Source organism: Pieris napi, chromosome 4 (genome assembly GCF_905475465.1).
Source record: "Pieris napi chromosome 4, ilPieNapi1.2, whole genome shotgun sequence".
In the NCBI taxonomy this organism is placed as follows: domain Eukaryota; kingdom Metazoa; phylum Arthropoda; class Insecta; order Lepidoptera; family Pieridae; genus Pieris; species Pieris napi.
The window spans coordinates 3,120,517-3,141,818 of NC_062237.1; the positions used below are offsets into that span (position 1 = coordinate 3,120,517).

Consider the following 21,302-nt stretch of genomic DNA (forward strand, 5'->3'; position numbering starts at 1 on the left):
CAGCTAAGTTGGGAAATATAATATTTGTTCTGTCGCACGTTAGCGAGCGTTGACGAAAAGCTTTATCAATGACTTCCGTACACATCTTGCGGCATGGGAGTCACATCTAATGACCTTTACATTCAAAATTCAATTTAATCAAATAGGTGGACAAATATCTGTTCCATTGAGGTACATTTAGTATAGACAAACAAAATTGCGTGTTAAATAAAACGTTTTTTGAGTTTGCCACATTATTTATAGAAATGAAAATAAATTATAGGTATTGGGGTTAATTGCAACAAGACTGCGTTACATAAAATGTTATTTAAATCTCATTGACAGAGGTAATTTTGCAAACTTGCATAAGAACTTACGGATATGTTTGACAAGCTACAAGTAAAATACAATTGTGTGTGAATGATCTGTGACCTTTACTAATGTGAAAGTGACAATATTTTAAAGGTTTTTTTTTTGGATGATACTGCTGACTTATGTTTTGTTAAGACAATACATATTTATATCGCTCTTAAATGATGGTTGGTGGTGAATATTCAAGGTTAGATGACTTTTTAATGCCATATAATAAATATTTAGTAGGATATTTCAATGATAAAATTAATAAGTAAATTAGTGAGTTTTGAAGTAATTTGTTGACAATTTCGTAAACAGCAACATTACACATACCCCTACAAATATAATAAAAAATACGACTAAACTCAAAAACTACTAGTTCATTTTCAAAAAATATTTTTCAGAATGTTACATTGTTCCTGAGTAACGTATATCCAGCCGTACAAAGCTAGGCTACTAGTAAACATAATTATTTTCGTATACAATATAACAATATCAACATTAAATACTATTCAGGTTTATCGCAGCCAAGTATTACTCAGGAATACGGCTGATAAGACCATTAGTTTTCATTAAATATTCTTATTAGACTGTTCTACTCTGACTGACCTTTTCCTAGCAATTAAGCTATGAATTAAACATTACATTGCATAAGCTAGATATTATTTCTGGAATTAAACTCCAAGGCAGTATATACAGTGAAAAGATCAATTAACCCACATCCAAGTGTCTAGTCTGTGCTAATATCTTAACGTATCCATGACAATTGACACCGATTTATCTATTCCACTACTCAATGAAATATTGCAATTTGCATACTATCGCATGGAAATGAGTAAAAGTCAGTTGCGCGCTACCATCCGCGGTAACGGTTTTCGTATATTTAGTCGAAATAAAAAAGCACAGACAACATTGTTTACCAATTCTTTTGAAATTTTAATTGCAACATATTTTTTACAGTTGCCATGCAACTAGATGTTCTGCAAGGAAAACGCTGAGGTTGCGAAACGGGTGAGCCGTGCGGCGAAGGTGAAGGCATCGCCAGTCGCTTGCACGAGAGAGCGGGAAAACGACGCTTGCGCGACGCACCTGGCAATACAACGCGCGCGCATTTTCTCAAGTGCTCGTTGCACCATTCGAAATTCAAATTTTTCGTGTAACCAGCCAGTGAACTGTGGATTTGTGTGTGTCGACTGTTTTGTGTTAGACTAAGTGACGTGTAACGGTGATCTGACGGTCCATCGGCTGATTAATATCGAATAAGTGTTGTGTTAAAAGCAGTGTGCCAGAATTTTAACGGACTGCCGGAGCGGAGGTAAGATCGGATGTTTACAGTTATGTCGTATTGTATAACCTGCGATGTGAAAGCTCCAACAGGTTGCATTTGATTATATCTCATAATAATATGTTATTATTGGTGTTATAATTGAGTTGCTAACGATTGTAGGCTCTTCATTGAGCTTGTTCACGTAAAATTTGGAAGTAAAAGCTAGTTAAAATTATGAATATGGATTCGGCACTTTGTTAAACAATACTGGTGGAAACGGTATAAAAACGGGTTTACATACACATGAGAAACAATTTACTAGTGAAAAGGTTCCTGACTCATACGCAGCGCTCGTGAGGCTTTTGTTTGGAATAAATTTACTTTTAACGTGACTTGAAACGTCTATTTAGTAAACAAGAGACGGTGTCGACCTTTTCTTTTGGACATTTCATTGTCTTATTGGCATTGAGATTTTATATTTAACTTAAGGTCTCGTAAACAGATACGAAAAACGAAAATGGGTTAATAAATGTTATATTTGAGCATGGTTAATCATTCATTTTAATGTGTGGAAGGTACCTACTGTTGGAATGAAAGACGTTACAAATATTAACTTAATAGATAAATGAGATATAATTTATTTTCAATTTATAAGTGATTAACAACGGTTTCACAATGGTCATCAGCGGGTAATTAATAAAAAATATATTTTAACAGGTTAAAGTTATTTAAATTTTACAAAATCCAATACAAAGTGTATTACTATACAAATAAGTATTAGATTCAAATATTTATTTCTCATTAACCATAAAATATATGTAACCAATCAAAAAGTGTTTTAAAGAAACTTAAATTTAAGTGTTTAGATTTTTTTTAAATTCTAATAGGTTCTTAAAAAGTAAACAAATTAAGTGGCATAGACCGAATTACTGGTAATTAATCTGGTTTATTAATACAGTTAGCGTGCAAGAACTCGCGTTACTTGCATACTTACTAACAATGGTATAACAGTTTAACGCTAAGGTCACATACTAAGAAAATTAAAAAAAAAACACGTGTACTCTAGAAATATAAATAAATAACTCCCGGGTGTATTCAACCAGTTGTATTTGCTACTATTTTTAAGATTTTCTATTAAAACGATTGAAAGTCGTATTTTGTTTAAAAACAAACCTGGAAAAATAAAAGAAATGAACGCATACAAAACCTCAGTTTTAATATAGTTATGACGTAAATAAAGCGAGATATATTATATATATGTGTTTTAGCAAAAATGCGGCCTTTTAAATCACATTTATATAAAGAAAATATCTGATATCTAGCTAAAGACACTAAGACACGACATAATATCTGGACTATAGACATATTTATAACCATTGTAAAAATGGTAACCATGGTAACAAAGGCAATCTATGTTTTTAATAAAATGCCGTGGGTTTTGTTTTGTTTATAAATATATAAATACGTCTTTAAAGAAATATACAATTTATAATATGATTGAGGCGGTTTTCAAACGAATAAATTCATTTAATTGCTCATACACGGACGTATTTAAGATTAACGATAGTAAAATGATTTTCATAACACGTTAGGAATCAGTTTCGTCATCTTCAGATAACACGCACTTGCTTCGAAGCTAATATTATATTCACATTACATGACATCAAGTTAATAACCTCACCACTATAATTTGCAGAATAGATTTTGTAATGAATTTTCAATTTGATGGAATTGATAATCTCTCGAGATGGTGCAAATAACAAAGGGTTTTCGTCTATAAAAGGCTTCGTGATTAATCCTCTCACAGTGGTAGGTTAAAATTTACCCGTAAGATCAAAGACAGATATAGGATCAAAGATAGTAATTACTCCTCAGCAAGTTAATTCTTAGTTCTTTGCCATATTTTTTTACGGAATTATTGACGAAATTATTGATATGTCGGATGAATAAGGCATAACACAAATATAAATATAATGCAATACAAAAAGATACCAGTGCTCTTTTGGTCTGGGCCTCAGATTTCTATATGTTTCGTGATAATTTGATTTTTAATAGTCCTCAGCCCTCTGTGTCTGACACAGAGTAGACTTTCTTTACTTTTCTCTGGTATCACAGAGTCACGATGCTTTCCTCCACCGTGTGAGCGAGTGTTATATGCGCATATACACAAAGTCCATTGTTTCACCTGGGCTCACAACCGGGATTCGAACCTACGATTTTAGTGATGAGAGTTGCACGCTGAAGCCACTAGGCCAACACTGCAAGAACAATGCTAAAGCTAACACTAAATATAAAACTATTAGTACTGAATGTGTACCAACTTAAAAAAATAACGGAAAATTCGCGTACTATATATCCTTCATTTCAAACACACTGGAACCTTGTATGATTAATACCAACTACGAAAGAGAAGAAAGAAAGAGAAAAACGTTTAGAGCCGCACTCCATTTACCCACGAAACCTAGTAAGCATTTATAAACTTGATATAGAATTTTAAAGGCCAAGCGGTATAATTTCCAATCCGGGGGCGTAATAGTCCACAATATACCTAAGTAGGCATCACAAACTTGTTTCGCCATGTTCAATATTGTGCTTGAATTGGGTCGTCCAATGAGTCAGAGAATGGTGAAACTTGTCTCTTTGGTTAAGTCTGATTAAGAATAAAATGCATTGATAATGAAATGAGATATCGTAGTGTTATCCTTATTATGCTTTTTTAGAAATCTGTTAACATTATTTATTTATTTTATTTATTAACACTTTTGCATTAACATAATAAAAATTGAACATAATTAAATGAAAAGGAGGGATCTCGTCCAAACAACCACAGAAAAAAGAAAATGTATTAAATTAGATAAAGTAAGCAAGAAGTGCAAAAATACATAATACATATAGTTATTAAGAAAAACTAAACTAGAAAAGGATACATGAAAAATTAAAAGTGCATATGAATCACGATTTTAGATCATTTTATATCAGTCTCACTTAGTATTATAGTTACTACGAAACTTAAGAAATTTTCATTATTATTGAATTTAATTTCTGTTGTTTCTCCAAAAAGTACTTATTCAATATTTATGTATTATATTAAGTGCAAAGAAAATAAACCGGTGACAATTTGGTAACGGTACTTTGCCATTTTTTTGTTATTTTTTTTGCTGAAATAGCTGCCAATACATTCAAAATATTTTTATTAAATACTTCAAGAACACTTTGTACTGCGTTCAAGTCGCGTAAGTGAAAATTCCAAGCTACCTCTTTAGTATCATAATACACGCTGTATACGTTATATACGAAACTATTTTATTTGGTCGTTACAATCACGCGTACCCAAAGATCCTGTGCTAAAATACTGGAACCTTAACCTACCTCAACAATACCGGCCTGTAACTTTCAATAGCAGTCCCGAAATTAATATTTTTTGTACTACGCAAAGCTTGCGTCAGCCACCGTATTCTGAAATGATCGCGTGCACTTACAAAGTCACATACCCACTGTGATGATTGGTCGATTACGCGTCTTCGGCCAATCACAGAGCTGTGTTAGTTAGTGAAATCTATCATTGACATTTTTTCACCCAACTTAGGGATGAAAAATGTAAATAGAAATTTCGTATAAACAATGTGAGAATTATCCCTATGAGAAGTCAATACAAGAGATAGTGCGTTTTGTATTATATCACCCACAGTTTGGGATACCATTCCCCGTATCCTTGTCACTTATCAGGAGCTTTATAACCTTGTTTGAACGTTAAAGTTAACACGCGTTCCTATGATAACATATGTAGATAGATAAGAATGTTGACGTTCAAAGAATGTCTGCGTGGTGCTGAGGGTAGTTTCGGTGTTTACAAGAATTCACGTATCTCTATCGTTTATGTTTATGGAACTCGTGGATTAGTTAAAATAATTGTTTAGGTGTATTTATCTTGTTCTTTATCAACTAAAATAGGTGATATCAAACTGATGTGTATACAAATTTAGTTTATTTTTTAAATCTTTTAATTTTATACGATCTCAATATTTCTTATTATTTAGAAAAATTGTGTACTTAGCGCCACCTAGTGACCGCTTTTTAAGTTTAACAAAATGCTTATCTGTGCCCAGTCAATTGTCACCTTTTAGGGTGTCACTTGTAACGATGTCGTGCGTGATTAAACAAAATAAAATCTTTAATTAAATTAAAACTTACAGTTTCAATTATAAAGGAAATCTTCGCAGTTAAGTGAGATAAAAAGTGATAGTTAATTTACCGTTAATGTAAATATCCCTTTTGCATTTTCCAGACTGATTGGATAAGCCAACAGACTTGAAATTACGTAAATAAAAGTGACAATTCCATGTTTAAAAATATGTTAATAAAATCTTTTTCTATTACAACTTAAGTGCTTTATGTTGATGCATTTTGTTTTTATTGTATGCAGTCGCCACAGCCGATAAATGAGATTCATATTGTCTCTAAATCCAAAAAGGTCAAGATCAAAAAGTTTGAAGCCCCATCCACACGCTTGACAAACAATGGCAAACAGCAAACAGCAAACACGGACGTGTGGATGGGTGTTTGTCGTTGTTTGCCTGTTTGTGTTTGTGTTGGGCAGTGTTCGGCATCGGTGTCGGTTTATCTTGCCAGATCAAAGGATGTTTGGCAAACAGTTTGCTACGTATCCACACGTTTGGCAGCGATCAGTATGTGCGCGAGCTTGCGGGAGGCGGACGTATTTACTTGCTACACTTTTTCAATTAAAGCCCAAATAATAAAGTCTAAAGCTGTACCTTGTACGATTTCTATGTATTTTAATCATCCACCATCGTCTTTGCTTTCTTCTTTTTTTCCTTTTTTCTTTCTCTTGCTTTAATTTATAATAAAAATATGTCAACCCGAAAGTAATAGCTGCCACAAGCTCGTCGTCCGCCATGTTTGCCGATTCGGAATGTTATGAACGTTCGCCAAGCATGTGGATGGCTGTTTGTGTTGGGTGATTGTGGTTGGTGTTTGGGACTTCGTTTGCTGTTTGCGGTGTTTGTGACAAACAGCCAGCGTGTGGATGCCCCATGACATTTAAGCGTCCGCCTTGTTTGCGAAGATTTTATTTATGTATGCTTAATTGCGATGCGATAATGACGTAGGCCGTTCCACGAGTTATTAATTAACTAGAAACTGATGTTTGAGCTCTCTCGTGTCAAACTTGTTTACTTAGTCTGTGGGATATTTCGTTTTCCATTTAACAAGAACTTGATCAGCGCTAGATTTGATGTTGAATTGTTATTTTTCTTGCGTTTGTGAAACTTGATAATGTTTTTAATGCGTTGTTAGTTCGCGTTCAACGTTTTATTATTTAATCGTTATAATTTGAAAATATAGATAATATTCAAAACATTAAGAAGATTGCCGAAACTTAGATAACTTGAGTCCGTTTCGTTCTTGTAAAAAAAAGTATCCCTGGGTTTAATTTCAAATTTGTTCAGGTGATTTGGCGTCACATAGTAAAAAATTAATTGTTCGTAAACTACTGGAAACATTAAATAAAAGCGCATTCTATGCGTCCGTAGCATGCGTGTTTGCACAATTTTCGCCCACATGTTTATTAAGGGCATTTAACTGGAGCAAGGCAATTTTTTTCTAGAACCCACTTTTAAACTTGATTTTTAGTCCTGAGGTATTTTATATCACGTTCTAAAAGGTCATAAGCGTTTATTAAATTGATAAATATTGGCAGCAGCTTCGATTTTTAACGCTGTATTTATTAAAGTTCACCTCATCATATAATATCATTCTTTTTTATTTTTTCTTTGATTATTGTTATTTTGTGTGTTTCTATATGTGTGTTTTGTTAGTAATAAATGTTATGTCTATAATGATATCTATCTACAGTTATCTACAGTTTATGTAACAAGCTATATTTTATAAAATACATGACGGTTATGGTTATGTAATCAAATCTTACAAAAAATTAAATGTAACAATATTACTCTTCCAATTTTAGATTTTACTAGTAATAAATGCTTAGCAATAAATAAAGTATATTGGCACTAAACAATGCTTTTTTTATCGAAAAAATACATATCAAACCTATTAATATGTGTACAAGTTTGCTTTAAAATTTAAATAAAAAATTTCCGGTGATCTATACATATACTAGTTATCATGCCTTATTCATGTTTATACATTAGTGATCCTTAAAGCAATCTAGTTCAAAATGTATATTGTCTCAAGGTTTAAAGAAAAGGCAACACGGATCTGTAAAAATCGTGATCTTGGTAAGGTCTCTTGCATCAGCGAAAAATGGCGCCATTTCGACGCGTTATTCTTTATTTTGCAATCGCAAAGTTGACTTTTTAAAGGTTTTTCGTGCAAAATATCATATGTATAATATTTCTTTATTAAATTGTTAATATTTATTTTATGGTTTTAACAATATAGCTTGCATTTTAAAGAGTTAAAATCCAATATCTACAATACCACAAAATTATTATTACATAACATTACATATTATATTATATATATATGTATGAAACTTCTTTGTTAAATTCCTTTAAGACACCCCACTGTGGCAGAATATGCGAACTTTAGATTGTACCACCATAACATGTTTGTACCATATTACAAATATCTTACTATTATGAAAAGACTTTATAAAAAAACGGTATTGAAACATATAATTACTTAGAACGATTAGAAAAATACATATAAAGCCCAATGCCATTCTAGATAATATTTGGGTTAACGCCATCTAGTATATGATAAAGGAAACTCTATAATTCAATTATTGTCAGAACGAAAAGTAGATATCGGAGCTTTTATTGTGTTTATTTAGTGGACTGTCGGACCTCGCGGCGACCTCGCAACAGCCTCGCCGAACGCATTCACCAACGCCATTGGCTATACCCGATCGTAGCCAAATATAGAGTTTTTATTGGTATCAACCTTACAATAACTTTTCTTTTTGCATTCAATAATGTCGCAAATCATATTGTGCAAATCTTATTTCACTTTTAAAAACACTTAATTCCGCGGAATTTTTTCCATATTACAATATTGTATGCACAGTTTATTGGATGGCCTTTTGTTTATAAAATAAGTATTATATTGGTTACCACACTCAAAAAATACCACTGTAAATTCACTCTTACATGGTCTGTTAGATCTCTAGGTGTTCTAGAGAGATCTAAAAACAAAAGACAATTATACTGTGGCAATAAAAGTATACTTTCATGTTGACGATTGTAGATATAAGATCATATGAATATGTAAATTACCTTGGAGTTAACGATATAAATGTTACGAAACGTGAATTATATCATAGTTGTAATGAGGGTCATTCGTTCGCACGCTTTGCCCTTTTATTATGATTTAAATATAATAACAGAGCACTAAGGTCAAAACGATACATACTGATACTTATCTTTAAACGAATAAAAATTAGACTATTTTACGCCTAAAAGATTCGATCATAGTATTAAAAGTAAACGTAGAAAAGTCCAATAACATTTTCTACTTCTTTTACCATCCGGCATTATGCCGATTCAGTATATTTTCAATGAGGTATTATTTAATTAAGTGTAATAGAGCGGTATGAATACTATTATAAAGTCCAGGAGGAAATTAACAAATGAAAGTTGATAGATTGTCAGTTTAAGAATCAACGGAATAATTGAATAGCTTACACGAGTACGAGATTTTGTAGGTCGAGTTCTAACAAAAACGGGGATAGGTATAAAATTTTATGTGTAGCAATAACACGAATCGTGCTTGACAGCAATTGTAACAATTTTGATTATCTTTCGACACACATGTAGAAACTAGAGATGGAAATCAATTATAGTATATGATTGTGTCAAACTGTGGTTAAAGCGTTGCCATAGTTCCATATTAATGTAAGTAAATTATAACTCAGGTATCGTGACTAAGACAATGAGGCAACTTGCGCTTAAAGGTTTTCAATTACACCTTTTTTGACCTTTATACATAACCTGCAGAAAACAGCAGACGAATCAGTATGAAAACACATAACTTTGGTGTAATATTCATCAACGCTAGCACACTAGAACAAGGCATTAGTTGAAAGAAAAAAAATTGGTAGTAATTTTTTGCAACTTTTTTTGGGCCCTGCTTTGAGTGATACAGGCTAATGTAGATTACATATTAGACTCACTTTATAAGTTTTAGTTTAGCTTATAATTATGCTTGCATCACTGTACCCGTAAGAATTACTTTAATGTTTCTTTTACATACAAATCAAGTTTAAAATTTTAGAATTTAAAAAGTTCCAAGGTAAACATTAATTAAGATAGTATAGTGCCCTCAAACCGGAACCTATAAGTATCCACTGCCCACCTACCAATTGTTTTGAAAACAATGGCCAAAATCACTTGCACGCATGAATCTCAATTGTTTTGAAAGTGACCTGCAATTTGTATTTAAATTGTTTAAGCCGTGTATGCCCTAGATGCCTAGAGGGCCTTGTAGCTTAGGGGTTTGTGTTTGTATTTGTCAGATGTTATTACTTATTATCTTTTCTAAGACTACTTTCCATCCATTCTCTCACAGGTCTAGTGAAATTTTGTGCTGCAAATGCAATTGTTCTGCTGTTGTAAGAACATTGATACTTTAGAGATGTATGTGTCGCAGCCAACTAGCTTAATAAGCCGTTCAATCTACAGCCTAGCCTCTTTACTAAACAGCGCCGTTTAACTAGCGACCTGAATGATATCAGCTATTCAAATAAACGGCTAGGCAAATATGAAATAACTCGAATCGATTACGTTTCATTACTTTTACTGCCTGTTTTATTCTGTCACATGGTGTCGTACGAATGGCCTAAGCATTTGGCAGCTAGTTCATTAAATGTTGTACAAACGCTACGGCTGTTATATCGTTCAGGCCGTTAGTTAAACTGCGCTGTTTAGTAAAGAGGCTAGGCTGTTGATTGAACGGCTAGTAGGCGGCGACATATATACGACAAGACAAAACCGTCAGTTGTTTTCACACAAGAGACAGTAAAGCAAGTTTGCCAGGATTTAGAGTTAAAGTTAGAATTAAAGTTTTTCACTTCTAGTTTTATTACCGGTATATTATAGTTCGAAGTAAAATGTTAAATGTATATGAAAAAACTTTGGATATATTAAATTATTATAAAATTGTGAAAATCGGTAAAAACTTGTATTAAGAAAATAATTGTTAAACTTAACGGATTAATTGCGTTTTAACTAAGATAATTTACCATACTTTTCAATATATTAATCTAAAATATTATCATCAAACATAAAATAGCGTCATGGGTGGTGGTATTACATTAGGTAAACCGCCTGCCCATTTGCCATTTGCTTTTAAAACAATTGAATTATAAAGACTAGTATACGGATATAAAACAATCATATACGTAGTTGTTCTCAATATGGCAATTTTTCCAGTAGAGATATCTTTAGCAATGAAATGTGTCAATCATGCGTATAATTTATACTGTGTGTATCTGTAACGCATTCCTAATACATTCCTAATTACTCTACACTTGAATTAATCGTAGAAATTCAATGTTACTGTACAAGGTTTGAATACAAAAACTTGTTTGTTCGGCTAACATTTTTTGTACCGAAATTCGCTTTTTGTGTTCACTGCTGCATAGATAGAATCATCACGATTTCCTAATTTAAGTGTGTGGAAAATCACGCAAACTTGACATAGAGGTGTTAACAGTTTTGTTTTGATGGGTATGTTTCGAACTGGGTTGGCCTTTTTGTATTGAAGAATATGAAATATGGTCTTGACCCACTAAAATCTCTACCATTTGGGCTATATCACTAAACATAGAGTATTTCCGCCATGTTAACGGTAAGATTCAGAAAGCTAAAAGCGTGCTGGATTTTGACATATATATAGGAGTCATAAGTAGCGTTAAATCTCAATTTTGTATCCTAAGAGAGCGTATGTCAGAGTATTGGTAATATATTTATTTATTTATAAAAGCTTGAACGCTCGCCACACTGATACATTGGTACAAGAAAAATAAAATACAATATGTAATGTGACAAGCACTTTTAGGCAAACATAACATACACGAAGACATAATAAAAACGTATAAAACTATAGCAAAAGGAAAATCGATTTCAAAAGTATGAGGGGAGCAACTATGGAAATCCAGACCTAGCTCGTTCAATAGAATTCAAATCGTTTTGGCCAAAATCGCGTTCTTCTGAAATAAGAGACAAATGCGATGATGGGCTGTCTATAGAAAACATTAACAACTACTGTACTATAAACAAAGGCATAATTTGATAATAAATATTTTAGAATAACATTACGCAATTTCGTTAATCTGTTCAATAGTGTCATATATGATAAGCTTCATTTTGGACAACCGGTTTTCTTACATAACCTGGTGAAATTGGAAAGCATATGTTAGGTTGATAATGGACTTTCTATATCTTGTCGCTGCAAAACACCATGTGACTTAATATCAGCTTATTATAATGTGATTTACGTATTGAAAGGTTCATTGATGTTTAGCCTTTACTTTTTAAACTTATTTTGAGTAAATAGTCTTGCAACTTGGGACAAAAAAAATTTCTACTAATATTACTAAGTTTGTTAGTATGGATGGATGTTTGTTACTCTTTCACGTAAATACCACTGTGTTATAAATTGTAGTGATACATCAGAATAACACAAAGGCTACAATTTATAAAGATATTGTGTGAATTGTAAAAATATCAAGTAGGTAGGAAAAAATATTCCATCTGCGAGCTGTTCTGGCGTGCGCTGCCAAAACCGCTAGAGTTCCTATGTAATGTATGATGGAAATGTTTATCTCAAATAGTCAATATCTTTAGTAGTTTTTTATACGCTACGCTAATATAAGCTGCTCGAAATACTAATCCTGCGCAGACGAAGTCGCGGGCACCTACACAATACTGGGCTAGTATTTAATAATACGTTATATTGCGGTAAAATTAATAGTCATTTACTAATTGTGTCCATGGATAGTGAAGCGGTAATTATTGTTTATTACAGAATTTTCCTATTTAATACAATTTGCCTCAATTCCAATACTATAATGAGGATTACAATAAGTTATTATATTTAATATTAGTACACGACCTCCGACGGAGTAATGGCCTCCTCCAAATTCTTCCATTTGTCTCATCATCGCTACTATTTTCCAGTCTTTCCCCGTTATCTGTTTTACCTTTTTTTACCTTTAATCTAAAAGAGGTCAATGTCAAAAAAAAAAAACAAAACCCAAAAATGGTCACGTGTTACATATATTATACTAAACTAAACGTTAGTTCTATTTACCTCAATACATTAGAGTCCCTAAGGTATTGTGATGCTTGCAACTGGCTCTAACGGTATCACAGTTGCATTGTCTCTTATAATTACTGACAATGTACTAATATCAGTTTACCGTTTTGTGTTGTACATAGTATTATGTGGTATGAAAAAACCTTCCTACTTCACAAATATATTTTCCTTTGACGTATTCAAACAAGCAAGGAGACTTTTATATTAAATTTAAATCATATATAAAAAAACGGCACAAATATAAGAGTCTTTCCTCCAACTTCGATTTTCTTCCCTTTGGAGTAGAGACTCTTGGGCCGTGTGGTTCAAGTGCTCAGCCGTTTATTAAAGATTTATGTTGGCGCCTAGTAGATAGTACCGATGATCCCAGAGCTGGTACTTTCCTGGCTCATCGAATAAGTATCGCAATACAGCGAGGAAATGCTGCCGTAAGAGGTACACTGCCACAGGGACCAAACTTTTTAAATTGGATTTGATGTTCTTTTTAATAATTTTAAATTAATTTCTATTATTACTTTGTAGGTTAAGAAAATTGTAAATATTGTATAAGTTTTTTTATAATATATGTACAAAAATAAATACTTAATCATATATTATACTAGCTGAGCGGGCAAACCTCGTTTTGCCATGTATATCATTTATAATAAAAAAATAGGGGTTGATCGTAGAGGGATGAAAGTTAGTGGTTGTATGTATTTTTTAATGCTGTATCATAAAAAAAAACAGATGAATGAAGGATGAAAAATAGATGTTGTCCGATTCTCAGACATACCCAATATGCACACAAAATTTCATGAGAATCGGTCGAGCCGTTTCGGAGGAGTTTAACCACACCGCGACACGAGAATTTTATATATTAGATTTACTATTAGGATACTGAATTTATGTATTCGGAAGTGTTAATAACATTAATTATTAGTTATATAGGTGAAAAATAATTATAGAACATACATAAAACAAATATTAACGACGAAATTGTGAACTAAACATTTTTCTTACCTATACAATCTTATAGTGTTCAATTATAATTCAATCGCAGAAATATTAATTAGATTTGCTTAGTACGAAATCATGATTGTTTTACTAATTAAAATAAGTATATGATTTAAATTCGTGGTCATATTTGCCAATCTGTTATGCAAATTAATTATATTATTTGATCGATAATTTTTGAAAATCAACAAGGAAGAATATTTTATTTAAATAAAACTAAGTTATTTAAATATTTTGGATAAGCATGAATGAGTTATTATAATGAATTCAAAATGTCTACAATTATCAAATGCTTTCCAATTTCACGCGTAAAAGATTTCAAAGTCATTTTGTTAAACAAAAAAATTCGACAGGTGTTTATAATAGGTAATCGGGCCATTGTCCTACTGTAACCTCACTAGTTTGATGATTATCTGCAAGATAATTTAACTCCTATTTAATTTGATATAAATGCCATAATCGAGTGATAGTATTAACCTGTCAATCATTTCAGTTGTGTGCTGTGTGGCATACTGAACTTTAGCTATTACTTCAACCGTGAGAACTGAATTTTCTTTAATGTAGCTACAATGGTCACTGGTTTGTCAATAACCTAGGTTTGGGAAGTATAAATTTTTTTATTGAATAAGGTAGGTTTTTTTATATAACATTGCTAGAGGGCTCGTGCGTTGCCGGCCTTTTAAGAATTAGTACTGGGACTTTAAATTATCAATGGAAGTCGATAATGTGATTCTTTGATAATGATATGAGAATTTGTGATGATTTTCAAAATATAAAAATAAGCCTCTATTCATTCACATCTATAATAGTTTTATTTACATACATAAATTAAAAATAAATATATATTTATATATGTATATAGAATTTTATTACTCTAAGATGCGGATCTTGTCCGGGAGAAGGCCGCTATTTAATTTTTTTTCAGCTACTATACGTTTAAAATATATGAACATTAAATATTTTATTTACATATAACCTTATCGTTATGTGCTAAGACATTCTCATGACTAAGTCTGAGAATCGACCTATGGCTTTTAGAAAATTAAATGCTAAAACAATATACACTTTGCTTTGGGAACGTTAAGTTATTTGACATATAAAAAGGATTAAAAAATGCTTTGAATTAAGCTTGTTTTTGGTCAAATTTAGACTTTTGAATATCTGGGGGCCATACTATACTTTTCTCGAAGCAGTTCGGGGCATTGTAAAACCATTCGTATTGGATATAATTAGAAGCCTGAATTTTCAGTTACCAAGCAGGGTTGTATAAATGCAGACGTTTTTCAAGGAATTTATACATTTAAATTTAAAACAATAAGTACCATATGGCCTACAGTGCATATAAAATTCAAAATATTTTTACTTTCATCCAACAACTTTGATAGTAATGTTACTTTTGAGATACAAATCTTTCAATTTTAATATACAATATATTATACTTTGTTATTTTTTACTAATCATTGGCTTGATTTGATAGATAACTAGAATTAACAAAAAGATAAAAAAGCCTTTATTCGAGTACTATATTAGATTGCATTTTTAAATACGCATATATATTTTTAATACGGGGCAAACGAGCTTGCGGGACGACCAAAAAGGGCAGTCTACGCAGCCCATAGACACCCATTTTTAGTGGGTGCGTTGCCGGCCTTTGAGGGAGGAGTAGACTCGCTTTTTGAACATGTGGAGGTCGTATCTCTGAGGGAATTACTAGTGTAAACATAATGACATTAAGTCCATGTCATTATGTTTTACACTTACTAGTGTAAAACATAACGTAGTACTCTACGACATTCGTCGGAGGGAAGTCTTCCTCCAAATTCTTCAAATTCTTCTCTTCTTCGCCACAATTTTCCAATAAAAGGGATAGCGATCCCTTTTATTCCATGCCAAGATTTCTGGTGGGCATCCTCTCTTTTTTCTTCCCACTTTCTCTGGTCTTTTTAACCCATCCATCACGACACTTGCGGACAATGTGACCGGCCCATTTCCACTTAACTTTTTTGTATGTGCTACGTAATACGTATTACACTGTTATTAACATTGTCTTTAAGTCTTTCTGAATTAGCGCCCTAGCTGAATAACGATATTGGTACTAGAATAAAAAAAAAGACAATTTCTAAACCTTTCCGTACTTTCCACGCTCTAAACAACATCATACCAATTAAAGCTTATCCGTTATGTTACTTGGAAGTGGAAAACTAACGTAGGCAAAGTACAAGAAGACATTCTCAAGTACATTTATAGACGCACATGTGAAAACGTCGCGTGCGCATTCGAGATTTCTTTTAACATTCAAGGAGAGATACGAATGGTAGGGTTGTCACGCGCTTTTCATCTCATACTTTTGCATAAGTTTTATTCCACACTGAAGAAATAATAGTTTTTTTCAAACACTTATATATAGATTTAAGGTGGTTAAACAGGAACCTGGACAGGCGTGTCTGCCCTCCAATAGGCCACATGTCACTTAGCATCAGCTGGGATTGTGGCCAAACGTCAGTGATGCATTCCTCTATGTATAGTTTAGCTTAAAATTTCTGCCCAGCGCTTTTCATTTCGCTTTGTATAATATGTACATATATAGTACTAAATAGAAATTGTTACGTTAGAGACTTTACGTAAAAAACTTAAAAAAAAAATATTAATAGTTCCTAACACACAGACCTACAGATACTTAGCTTGTGATAACCCTATTTGTCTCCATCGATGTTGTAAATGTTGAAACTCGGATATGGCCTTGCCTGTTTACTTGACCGACTCGCGTTGGGATTTTAAATTATTAAAAAATGCATAATGTATGATGAAATGCATTAAATTGCACATTTATGAAGGTCACTTGAAGCCATTTAGAAATTTTCCATCCAAAACATATTTGGTTTTCAAATATGTCTGTGGATGTAGGTCAATTCAATATCAAATTTTTAAACCGCCGAGACTCAAATATAGGTGCGTTACATGCGGATGCCATCAAACTACTAAACTTTAAGCAAACAATGGAAAAAAAAAAAACAAAAAAAAAAAAAAATTTTGTAAATTTTACCAAAGCAAATCTTATAAATATACAGCTGTAAGCTGAAGAAGTGTTTGAGATGGGGTGTTACCGTCGAATGGTTCGCATCAGCTGGAATGAAAGAGTCCTTCAACGAAACGGGAAGACACGAAAGTTTTACAGACTGTTAAAATACGGAGAGTCGCATATCTCTCATATCGGGAGTGGACCGGCATCACATCCTCTGAGCTTGGTTGGCTGGCAATTAAAGTTATTAACAGCCAACCTTTAGTAATAAAGTGGCATCTGAAGAAAAAGAATATAAATGCCGCAGTTATTTTCTATTACATGAAAATGGTGATTTATTTTTCTACCACAGACTACTTCGACATACACACTTCTAGATATCTTTGAGTCGCTCATCCAATGCCATATCCAGGCGTTACATAACGTCCTCGATCCTTAATGCTCAATTAGTTTATAATAGCTTGCATTCACTATGGGAACGCGGTAAATGCTGGTACCGAGCTGTTGTTTGTTTCGCAAGCGATTATCGCCCATGACACAATTGCCAATATGTATTAAAAGTGCATTTGTGAATATTACGGATAAAGGAAACGAGCGTTTACCAAGCATTTAATACAAATAAAACCTCTTTAAAGAATACCTAAAGAGGTTTTATTAAAACGCTAATTTACTAAATATTTACATAGCTCAACAAGCTTCAGCGACTGCTACATAATTAATTGTTTGAAGCCTCGCCGAAGGGCCTAGACAGCTCAGTTTGGGCTGTTTGACGAGATTTATTTGCCTGATAGTAAGGATTTTTCACGTTTATCGACTTCTACTTCGGATTTAGCCGTTGTGGCGGATACAACACCTTGACAGATAGGTCTATTAAAATGTAGCCACATTAATCATTCTGCCCCGAAATATTTGCAATATTCCACAATATTTTAGGACTATGACTTTTGTTTGTTGGTATACTTCGTCTTTTGTGTAACCAATCTTAATAAACGCAGAGAACAATTTTTTTAAATTTTTTTTGAAAAAAATTCTAAATACCATCTAACTTTGTAACGTATGGAAAACTAACAGAAATTTACTATTTAGGATGACTTCTTCGATTTCTGAAGTCGATACATAATAATTCCTGCTCATAAGTATATTGGTCGAAGTCATCACTTGTAATTAAGTTTTACAAGTAACCGGTTTCATTTTGCGACAAATATCGAAAATATTTCACCTAACGACCTGAGCTCGTGCAGGTGTTGCTAAATGTTAGATTAATGGATGGTAATTAAACAAATTGACGAAGTTTAAGGAGAATTGGGCTTTTTAAAATATACTGTGAAATCGTTTTGGAGCTGTGAAATAATCTATGGATTGAAGTTTGACATATGACATTTTATTTACCTTTATTATATCTGTCCTTATTGTACCGCTTGTAGCGTTTTGATCATTGTAATAATAGTTCCTAAATATATGTTAATTTTTTTTTTAAAGACAATTCACACCAATTGACCTAGTCCCATGCTAAGCTGGTGAAGCTTGTGTTATGGGTACTAGGCAACGGATATACATACATACTATAGATAGACATATAAATACATATTTAAACACCCAAGACCTAAGCACAACACCAAATGCTCATCACATCGATGTTCGTCTCAGCCGGGGATCGAACCGGGACCCATGGATTCGCAGTCAGGGGTACTAACCGCTAGACCATGGGTCGTCTAATTCTTTAAGAAATTACCAAATTATAATGACTTAAATATTTTATACTAATATTTATTTACTTTGAGGGAAGGACAAACATTTAATAGAGGCATTACGTTTAAAACATTCAGCAGTAATGTTCTTTATGGGTCATTGTGGTTTCTCGTGTCTCATTTCCTATGTGAAAAAATTTCCCAGCCTCTGGAAAGGCTATTCTTGCTTATGCAATTACCACGTGAGAAAATTATTAATCAAAACTGCGGTTGGTTGCTGCCTCATAATGAATAATATTTTTTACAGTTTCCATTTATGGATATTGCATCACAAAGAACTTTACATAACTTTAATTTCGCAAATAAATTTTCTATATATTAGGCAATTAAATTTAAAGACTTTTAATTGATTTTTATACCATTTAGTGATTCACAAATTTTGTGCCATGCCTTTCTAAAGCAATATAACAAACATAATTTTTAATATTTATAATTGAATTAAATATATTAGGAAATAAATAGGGAATGTTAACGAGTAAGTAAAGGTTCAAAACAAAATGTTAAACTGAAATTCAAACTCAAAATAATGTTAATAAAGATTTTTCTATATTTAGTGAGTTTCTTGCGCTTCATTTGCTGTACAGAGATTTTATATTAGATTCCAATTTGGTTAGTTTCAGTCCCAAGTCTATCTGTTACATTGTGTTATATCCAGCCGATTTCGATTGCCCCCCTGTGGGGAATGGGAAACCATGTTGGAAAACACTGATTTAGAGAGTTTAATCGTTTCATGATATTTAAGATTAGCTGTTATTTCCCGGCTTCGCTCAGGTAGATTATTGTTATGTTGTAAAAATAAATATAGCTTTTGTTACTCAAGATTAAGTTAGCATTATTCTGATAGGAAGTGAGGAGGCCAGGAGTGCAATGGTCTCCTTCTGTGAGCATGTTATGCTGCAGAAGGAGGCTGGTGAGTGATTGAGGGAGAGGTCTGAGGATATGTCTAATATGTATAACCCCGTGTCCCTTGGGTAAAATGACTGACGAATCCCGAGGGCCGTGTTAAAGGGCGTGTGTTTTTCCCCATAGTCCCCGCGTCAAGCTTGACATCCACAGCGCGGGCCTGAGTAAGCGCATTTTCATCTCATTAAAAAAAAAACCATTATTCTGATGAATTTTTGAAATCCGTTCTGTAGTTTTTGAGCTTATTCCTAATAAATATAAAAAGTAAATTTAAAATAAAAGACTTTCCCTTTTTAAATATAATGTAGACATACTGCGATCAAGAAACCAAAATACATTTCGGCATTATGTAATTATTTAATACTTGAAGTGTCTCTTGATGACACTAGATTACTTCCGATGAAACTTTCTCAGCCCATTTCCGTTTAATGACAAGTGCTTATGATAGTTGTTATAGGAAGTAATTGTTGGAGGAAATACGCGAATGAATTTTTATCTCATTAGGGTTGACCAGAAGTATGTGTTAAACGTTATCTTGACCTGTGAAGAAACAAGTCGACCCCAAAAGGGAAATTTAAAAAAAGTAATATGTTACGAGGTTTGGTAACGCAAAGCCCCTTGACGGGCCACGGATTAAACGACCCCGTCAATAAGGATCAGATGGGGCTGTTGGGTAACACTGGGTAGGGGTCCATTACCCCTCACAGAACCACACTTCCTACTAACTACTTTAATAACTTGCCCCGGCGCGGGAGTCTGAAAATGACTTTCACAAGAAGTAACTCTACGCCAGATATTTTATAAAAAAGACACGCGCATCTATTTGTGTGTTTGTATATATTGTATTGATTAATTATATTTTATGTATATAAAATTATATATTATGTGCTCCGTGCTCCGATTTCATCATGCCTCCTGCTGATAGAGGACAAATCTTTGTTTTTAATTTGTTTCAATATGAATTATTAACTATTGATTACTTAAGATGTCGTGCGGAACATGGTGGTTGCAGCTCCTTAAAAACAATGTGTAAAATAAAAAAAATGGCGATTAAAAAGAAGAGTAATTGACTTTTATAATATATGTATTATGTATATACCACCAGTTGCCTTTCCTTCACTTGCAATTTTGTTAAATTTTTATATCATAAAGCAACAAAGTGTAAATAAATAAATAAATATACATTTTTTACATAGACGCCACTCCGACAGCGAAAATCACTAGGAGGTGTTCCAATCAAGGTCCCTTGAGACACCTACATATATGTATTTCTTTATTTCCAACACTCAAATGCACAAAAAGAAAGAACATTAAAAACAATAAATAACCTTAAAATATAATAACTAAAATATATTATTAAAAGCAGTCCCTTTAGGCAAGGTTCCGAAGATACTGGTAGCGTTCCCCCTTTGAATAGCTAGACTAAATCTTAGTCCGAGGTAGCTGCCAGCTCTTCGGTCTCCTGTGAATAAATTAAATTACATATTAATTATATAATATAAAGTCATTTTTATTGGGTGGTTATTCCTACTGGAAACAGCAGCAAGATGTTACCAGCATATTTATTTACATATACATCTAGTACTTCTCATCGCAACGAAATACGAATTATTAATATAAAATAGAGAAATAGTGACCACGTCACAAATAGAAAACTGAATAAAAAGTATTGAGGTCTGCACCGAAGCGTGTAGCGTCTTGTGATTGTATCGTCATTGTTTATCGCAACGCATTAAATATT

General features: G+C 32.8%; 1 protein-coding gene across 1 annotated transcript in view; it reads left to right on the forward strand.

Moving 5' to 3' along the window:
- Positions 1–1,364: 1,364 nt before the first annotated feature.
- Positions 1,365–21,302, forward strand: part of LOC125048612 — a 114,245-nt gene continuing 94,307 nt past the window's right edge. Inside the window, exon 1 of the mRNA XM_047647363.1 lies at positions 1,365–1,648. The gene's annotated coding sequence lies outside the window, so the exon portion shown is untranslated. The remainder of the gene's footprint in view (positions 1,649–21,302) is intronic.